The sequence below is a fragment of the Cystoisospora suis genome, assembly GCF_002600585.1.
Source record: "Cystoisospora suis strain Wien I chromosome Unknown contig_1390, whole genome shotgun sequence".
NCBI lineage: Eukaryota > Apicomplexa > Conoidasida > Eucoccidiorida > Sarcocystidae > Cystoisospora > Cystoisospora suis.
This window is the reverse complement of record NW_027154190.1, coordinates 7777-16260: the sequence shown is the minus strand read 5'-3', so window position 1 is coordinate 16260 and position 8484 is coordinate 7777. Positions and strand designations below refer to the sequence as shown.

At 45.2% G+C, this 8484-nt stretch overlaps 1 protein-coding gene across 1 annotated transcript in view; it reads left to right on the top strand.

The window, feature by feature from the left end:
- Positions 1-1516: 1516 nt before the first annotated feature.
- The window catches only part of CSUI_003188 (cam snf1 family), a gene marked incomplete at its 3' end in the record, with an annotated part of 14742 nt that continues 7774 nt past the window's right edge, over positions 1517-8484 (top strand). Inside the window, exons 1-4 of the mRNA XM_068063386.1 lie at positions 1517-5526; positions 6710-6858; positions 7575-7622; positions 8209-8337. The remainder of the gene's footprint in view (positions 5527-6709; positions 6859-7574; positions 7623-8208; positions 8338-8484) is intronic.

Below are 8484 nucleotides of genomic sequence, written 5' to 3'. Positions count from 1 at the left end.
GGAGAAAGGAAGAAACGCGGTACGCAACATTACCAGGAGACGTCTTTCTCTGCCTGGGTTGTGCTTACCAGACTGTCACATCTTTCAGAGAATCTTATATGGAACAGGTGGGGTGTACCGCGTTTCTTCCTTTCTCCTCCTTCAGATGACAGAGCCAGCCGTCACGGCCCGTAGTTCGAAATCCCATCTATCGAGAAGCAAGAAAACCTGAATGAGAACCGGCCCTTGCTTTACCTCCTTTCCCGTGTTCACCACTAATTACGGAACAGTAAGCAGTCCATGGGTTCTCCCTTGGAAGAGACACAAGTGAATGGTATGAAGACGACAGTCAGTCGGTGGTAAGCGCTCGCTCCAAGGGAGAAAGCTGAGAAGACACAAACTTCGGAATACAATACTGATCATTTGAAACACGCAATACTTGTCGGAGCATCCACGCGTTTTCAGAAAAAATATGAATGTTTCTCTTTCGGGCTTGAAAAGACACCATTATACGACTTCATTGAAGTCGGTATCAGTTCCACCAGCGATCATGGACGATTGGTCGTCTGTTGAGCGTCCTATCGCACGAGGGTCTTTTTTCGTTTCCACTGATTCGCTTCACCAAGGATTCCCCAACTGTTCGCTACCCCCGCGGCCTCCCCTCAACATCTCCCCGCCCTTCATTTCCCTCCTCCTTTTTCCCGGTTGGATTTGTCGGTGAATCGCCCTGGACACCTGACACCCACGTCGTCAAGCTAGCCAGTAATAGACAGCCAGGGGTTATTGAAGACTCCACCGGACAAACGGGATAAGGCGAGAGATAAAAAGAGACATAGCCCAAACAACAACCGGGTCCCTCCCGCTGGTGTCCGTGTCGGACCTCAGCATGTTAATGCGCTGGAATATCTTCTATCGAGGCTAAAAGATGCGTACCGGGACTTCCATCGGGGGTTAGCTATCCCTAATGGCTAGCTAGCGCTATCACCACTTTGCCATCGCTACCACGGTGGTGATTCAGACCGGAGAAAGCCCGGTCCCGGTGCCTTCTCTCCGTCCGTTACCCGACCATTCCGAGCAGCATCGAGTGTTTAACTATAAGATCGATGCTCACCCAGGCAGCCAGCGAGCTGGAGATTGATCGATCGTTGCCGCGAAGGAGTGAGTGGTTGAGGCGTGAGAATGGTGGTGATGGTGGGTCTTGTGCGGCTATATGAGTTGGAGCCAATATATCGCCATTTGTTGGCTGGGTGATTGGATGGTCGCTATTGTCGGTTGATCGGTTCTATCTTGTATGATGGCGATGGATCTTTTTTAGAATAGATGGGAAATCGTAGAAGGAGAGTCAAAATCGATCAAACGAAAGCCGCAACCGAGTCGATTGTTGTTGCTATGCCTGCTCGGCAGGTGTTATGAACAAACACCTGCAACCACCACCATCACCACCTGCTTCTGCTGCTGCTGCACTTGGTTGGTTGGTTGTTGTTGTTGTGCTCCATCTATCTATCTATCTCTCAAGGTTTCCAACTTTTTGCCGTCTTTTGTCGTTCAAGACAAACGCCTCTTTTTTCTCTTTTTTTGTATCTTGCTAGGCAGGCGTGACTTCTGTTCATTCTCAGCAATAATTCATGAGTCTGGATGGTAAAAAGCTATCCCGCCGTGCATCATCGAACGGAATCCTCTCCTTACCATTCCGATCAACCACCGCCGCGCTACCTGCCTGGTTGCTTGCGTGAGTGCTGCCTGCTTGGTGTTATGATGCGTGTTTGCTTATTGTTGTTGTCGTGATCAACGAAGGAGAAGAATTTGAGAGAGAAATATCTGATCGACAACGACCTTGGGGCTCTGGATTTGTTCAGAAGGTCTTTATGAAAGAAAGGAAAGCATCACTTTCTTCCAATGTGCGGTGCGATTGCAGGGGGACGGAAGCTCATGACAACTTTATCGAGTCTTCCTCCTCCTCTTTCCTCATCCAGCCGTTGTAGCCAGTTGTTGCTTCTCAATTTCCTTCCTCACCATCGAGACTAAATAGACCAACAACGCCCACAATCGAAGCCCCGAAAGAGAAAACATCCCAAGTTTTTGTTTGATAAAGAAAAGCAAGCCGTTCCAGCTGCTCTTCCTATTCCGATCACCATTCTCATTCTCTTTTTTTTTCTTTCTGGCGCTGTGTACATTATTTGTTTATTAACCTCCGACAACCGAATCGAAAGAAAGAAGAAAAGAGAGAAGAAGAAGACACACGAGCCAGTTGTTTTATCTATTTTTTCTTGGCTTTCTCGTCTCACATTCCTCTTCTTCAAGTTTTTATTCTCCGCAGGCCACCCGCGGGTCCATCTCGTCCGTTTCTTGCCTTTCTTCTTCTTCCTTCTTCTTTTCGTTTCACAGGAGAAGGAGGTTCATCGTTCATATCGTCATTGTATGTTGTTGGCTTTACTTTCTTTTCATTCTTTCTTTTCTTTCCGTCCTCCCCTTTTCGCTTTTCCGAGGGCTACCTCCACCGGCCTCCTCTTCACGTGGTATTAATCTGACAAGCAGAGGAGGGAAGATTTTTTCGTTACCTGTCTCTCTCTCTATCGTCAGACGTCTAGATGTTCTTTATCTGTCTTCTTTTTCTTTCCTTTGGTGAGAAATGGAAGATAGAAAGCTAAATAACTAGGGACATCGATTGATGAGGGACGGCCGCGTGGTTGACAAGGAAAAGGATCATGAAGAGAAGGAAGACCTGAAAAGGTTCATTCTATGAATGCAGGATTTTTCTTTTGTGGTATCGCCATATGTGAGGTGTCTCCTCTTCTTCTGAAAGAGAGAAGAAAGGAAGGAAGAGAGAAAGGAAGATAAATAGACCATCAATCCCATCAACTTCTTTCAAAGTCTCGCTCATTGTCTTTCGTTCGGATTCGTCGCGTGATCTTGTATGGTTCGTGTATTTGGTAGGTAGGTAGCTTCAAAGAGGTCATTAAAGGAAAGGAAAGAAAGAAGGGAAAGGTAGACAGACACGAACGGAGATAGACTGCAGTCTCTCTCCTCCTCTTCCTCGTCACTCTGTCTCCCTTGTCTTTCCTCCTCTTCCTCCCCAGTCATCTCGCGATTATTTTCTCAGGTCTGCGCACACACATGCTTTCTTCCGAGATTTCGCCGGAGTGTATGTATGTATGTATCTTTCTTTCTATCTTTCTTCATCTTTCTCTCCAAGCCTATCTATCTATCTATCAATCTCTTTCATCCTTCCAAGATCAGCTGCTCAAGCTCAAGTTTCCTTCAAGTCCGTTCATCCCCTTCCGACGGTTTGGTATTGCGGCTGTAACCTGCCTCTCCGTTACTATTCGTTCTTCTTCTTCAGCATTGAGGGGGGAGAGGATGTCTCGTGTTAGGAGATAGATCGAGAGATAGAGAGGATAAGAGAGAAAAGAGAGAAGAAGAGAAGATACGGCAGCGCTGTTTCATTGGGATTTTCTTGGTGAGGGGGGTTTCTTATGTGTGTATCGTGATGAGTCTGCACGGGTGACTTTGTCTGTATGTCTTTCTTGCTTCCTTTCCCTTCGCCCTGTGCGGAAGAAGAGGGAGATAGAAAGATATAGTTTTATAGTTAGAAAGTGCCCCTAGAATATGAACCGTTCTTGTGTTGTATTTAAGGTAAGATTTCAAACAGAGATCTCTATTTCACCAGAGACATATCAGACAGGTTAAGCACACACTCTCTTTAGATGTATACAAATGTATACAGATAGAGATAGTAGTGCGTGTTTCATATTTCGAAAACATCTTTCGCTTCATTCAACATTTCGATCCCCGTTCTATCGTCTATTGCCATCTCTCCTTCTGTATCGGGGTGGGCACCATAATCTGGTAGGTTGATGCACTGCCTCATTCATTCCTGCTCTCTCCGCGTTCGGGTGTACATACACCTCAACCATGATCATCTTCGAATCCACACATAGAAGAGCACGTTAACGCTAAGCCTTCCGTCCATCTCCGTCACCCATCATTTCGTCTTAAGGTTTCTCTTGATCGAAAAAGCTCCGCATCAAGGAGGCATGTCCGTACATCGCAAGCACTGATTTACTAACGAAGGTAGAGGAGATTCAATGGCCTCCCTCCTTCCCTCAGAATAATACATTCACCGGGGTGTCTTTATCTTCTTATATACATGTAGATCTATCTATGTGCATTATATACATTGAGCTCTAGCGTATAGATGTACTTTGAAGTCCGATATATATATATATATATATTCCATGCATTCTGCAGTTCTTTTTCTTTGCATGCAATTGTGAAGAAGGTTTCTCTGCTCATATGAAAGAGAGAAAGAGAGAGAGAGAAAGAGAGATGAGTGTAGAGAGATATTTTCGTCGTTCCCTATAGTTTCTCCCCTCGAAGTTTTGCCTTGGCCTCTTCATCCATTCCTTGGTAGGCATTCAAGAAGAGGATGGTATCGTCATTATTACAGGAGAAAGAAGATCGCTTCATCTTCTCTTCATATTTTTCTTTCCCTCCCTTTCTCCCTGTGAACAACCCCCCTTCTCTTTCTTCACACAACATGCCGCCTGCATTTACGTCTTCATCCATCATCCTCCGTCTCTAGGACATCCACACATCTGTATGTCCCCTCTTCCTCTTTGTCTGTGTGTCTCTAATGATATCTGGCTTCTAGAGAATATCTATGCTGCCTAGATGTCCATATGTGTATCGTCGTGAGGCAGGGGTATAAGAAGTTCTTTATGCATCTTTCTCGAGCTTGTTGTATTTTATCTCGGAGAAACAGTAGTAGTAGTAGCCTGGGTTCCTTCGAGAAGAAACATCTCTCGTCTTTTCTTCGTCTTTCTCTTCACCCGGCATTGTCTTTCAACTGATGGAGAGATTTGCGGCCCTTCTAGGAAAGCGGTTACTACTGCCGCTAGCTACCCGAGTGACGAAGTATGTGTCTTTTGAGTTAGATGAAGATGGAGAGGTCTTACTTCCTTTATCTTCGCAGCAAGCTCTTCCTTCTCAAGCACAAGATTCATCTTCCCCCGGTGCCGATCTCTCACTTCATAGTAAAACTGCAGATTCACCTTCTTATACGTCCCTTGAAGGAGAACAACAGAGGGGTGCGGCGGGGGCGAGACAAGAAGATCCCTCATTAAAGAAACAAAGATCCTCGTGTGGGAGAAGAACTGTTCACCAGTCTTCTTCTTCTTCTCCTCAGCTGCCTGACTCACCGAGTCTATTAGATGAAGCCTGGTCGCCTTCATCTTCTTCTGGACATCAAGAGGATGATCATAGAGATCATAACACCTCCTCCTCCTCTTCATCTTCTTCTTCATCTTCATCTTCTTCTTCATCTTCGCCTTCGTCAGATGCCTTTTCTTCTTCTTCGTCTCGTCAGGAATGTCGTGAGGCATCTTCTTCTTCTTCATCTGCGGATGGAGGTGGGGGGCTGAGCGGGGAGGGGCAGGGGTATTCGCATCGATTCTGTCTCCTCTGTTGGAGGGATAAGACCTCCACAACTCCCAAGTTCAAAATTCCTCTTGCGGAAGCTCGCCTAGTCAATAATATAACGGAACAAGGGTAAGAAAGAAATACAGCAGTGCGCTTTCCATTCATATATATATATATATGTATTGATGTCTGTGTATAGGTCGATTCATACATACATGTATGAGGTTCGCCTAGTCAAGCATACATTACTGAACAGTGGTAAGAGGGAAACATGGAGATGGATGCTCTTTCTCATCATATATACGTGTGTGCGTATACGTAGGTCGATTCATCCATACATGTATGTGTACACCTACACCTACATCATCGGCATATAGTCACAGACGGATCGGATATCGATGGGAAATGTGTACATAGATAGGAGGTATGGGATGCTGGAGGAGACAAGGAGAAGACTGTTCCTGAGAAGGAAGAAGTTTGAGAAAGAGAAGTCGATATCTTGGTTTAAGAGTCATAGATCATTCTCATCATCTATTATTATAGGAGATACGTGGCGAGAGGGGAGCCTCGTCATAAGAACAACAGTAAGCCTACAGGAGAGAAGAAGCAACTCAGCATAGAAGGGGGAGACACATACAGGGGATAGAGAGATAGAGATGGATTCAGACAGGTGGGTTAGAGATGGATAGATGCAGAGGGTGTATACATTTATATACATATGTAGATCTATAGGGAGCAGGCATCAATGGTATGTCCGCGTGAGACCCTTCTTTCATGGATTTGTTTTTTTCTCTCTTCGATTCTCGACGACTTTCAGCGAAAGAAGGACAAGGGGGGGGAGACATTCTGCATATCGGACTAGATAGAGATCTTCATACAATCCGAGGATGTATCTTGGTATCTATATCTATATGTGTGTACATACATATGTACATGGATAGCTATGTCTATGAAGATATCTAATGTTTTGAGATGACCATGTATGGATGACACAGTAGCCTATGTTGTCTTGTGCATGTTGTAGTGGAGTGTAGGGATGACATACATGATGAATGCGACTCATAATGCTTATCTTGTTACCTTCGCTTTTCTCTCTTTCTTCGTCCGTCTTTCTTTTCTCCTCTCCTGGAGGGGAGAGACTGATCTCCTGCCTTTCTCGATGACGGCGGTGCGATGAACGTTTTCTCCGTTCTTACACATTGCGCTGTCACCTCAAGAGGATAGATAGATCGGTGTGATCTGGGTCTATCTTGTTTGTCTTTCATCCTCCTGTTGTCTTATTCTCGCTGTGTATGTGCTTTTCTCCTGATAGGCCATGCGTGTATATCATAGCCAGCAATGGGGAATACGAGTTCCAGTGCACAGAGGCGCGTATCTGCGATCTGTGGTTGAGCACCCTTCAGCAGTTAGGCTGTCGCCTTCTCAAATTCACAGATCTCTATCGACTCACAGATTTTATCGGTAAGTCCTTGATGCTCTTGGAGAAACAGGAAGGAATACAGGCCACCTACGAAGAAAGGGAGGGAAAGTTCCAAGCGAGAAAGAAGAGGGGAGAGAAAGAAAGAAGGAAAGAAAGAAAGAAGATGCTTGTCATGCGCTGTCTGTTTGTCTGGTGTATCTTGTGTCTACTGCGTTCTTGTCAATTAGACGGTTTAGAGTGCGGTTTGGTGGACGAATGGCTTGTTCCTCTCGTTGTACGTTAGTATGACTATGTATATCAAGATACTGCATGCATGAAGATCTAGGGATGTGTAGCGAAGTCTTTTGTCTTGTGGATGTGTTTTATTTAACACATCTCATATCTGAAGCAGGTGTAGCGGTGTATATCACGGGTAGTGTGTATACAGCACAGTAAGCCGAGGCACCACATCGGCGTGTTGTGTCTCTCTAGTCGGAGGTCTAAATGTTCGCGAAGAAGAGAAGAGAAGAGATTGACAGAGGTGTCGACACCCTTCCTTCTGTTGTCTTTCAGTGTAGTGAGCAAGACGGTCATCAATCGTCTCCCTGTGGCTATACCTCTCATATCTCCTGACGCTTCATCCCTTCTTCAAGAAATCGTAATCCTCTTTGTATTCTCCAAGGTGAATGTCTTCCCGACGAGGAATAGCGAAAAGGCTCCTCTCATTCTAACGGACGGAAAGAAAGTTGTGCGAATGTCCCTTGTGATGGTGTTGCAGGTGAAGGGAGTTTTGCGAAGGTGTATATAGGAGTACATCTGTTCACAGGTAAGGACTGCATGCGGTCTCTCTCTCGAGTCTTGTCACTGAATTCTCATGTCTTCCTCTCCATCGTCCTCTCTCTTTATAGCTCCATTTGTGAAGAGACAGAGAGAATTGCGAGGGAGGGAGAACGAAAGAGAGAGAAGGCAGTTGGGAGCAGATTTTCTATGCAGGGGAAGGATCCACAGTACACATACAGGAATGTATAAGCTTGCATGCATCTGTCTGTCTTTCACATTGTTTATATCTACATATCTCTCCGTCTATATATGTAACTATCTTCTATATGGCTACGATCACTCAGTAGGAGGCGGTAGAAAGTCATCATTGCAAGGAATACGTAGGAAGACCAGAGGAGAGCTGTCTATCTATCCCACGACGAAGAAGACATATGTGGATGCCTTTCTTTCCTGCCTTTTCTGGATGTATTCTATTTGATCGGTACAGACAAACATAGGAAAGGTCTAGATCCATGGATGTGTATGTACTTCTTAGTCTTACTCCTCTTCATGGGTGGAGCCCTTCTGAGTGTGTATGTATCCATTGTGTGTGAATATCTTCCTTTTCTCCGTTCTGTCTCTTTCTTTCTCAGGGGAGAAGGTCGTTGTGAAGGCTGTAAACAAGAAGAAGGTATTAGAGAGCAACGTATATACAGAGATCGAAGTTCTGCGTAAAGTCCTTCATCCCTACATCATACGGCTCTATGCTGCCTATGAGCAAGGTAAGAATATACTTCTTTCCGTATACAGCGCAACATAAACACCTTCGGCGTCTTCGTCTTATATACGGGTAGCGGATAGTAGGATACCGGCCTATATGTGTGTATGTCTGTCAGGTTTCTAGCGTCACTATCTATCTATCTTTAATC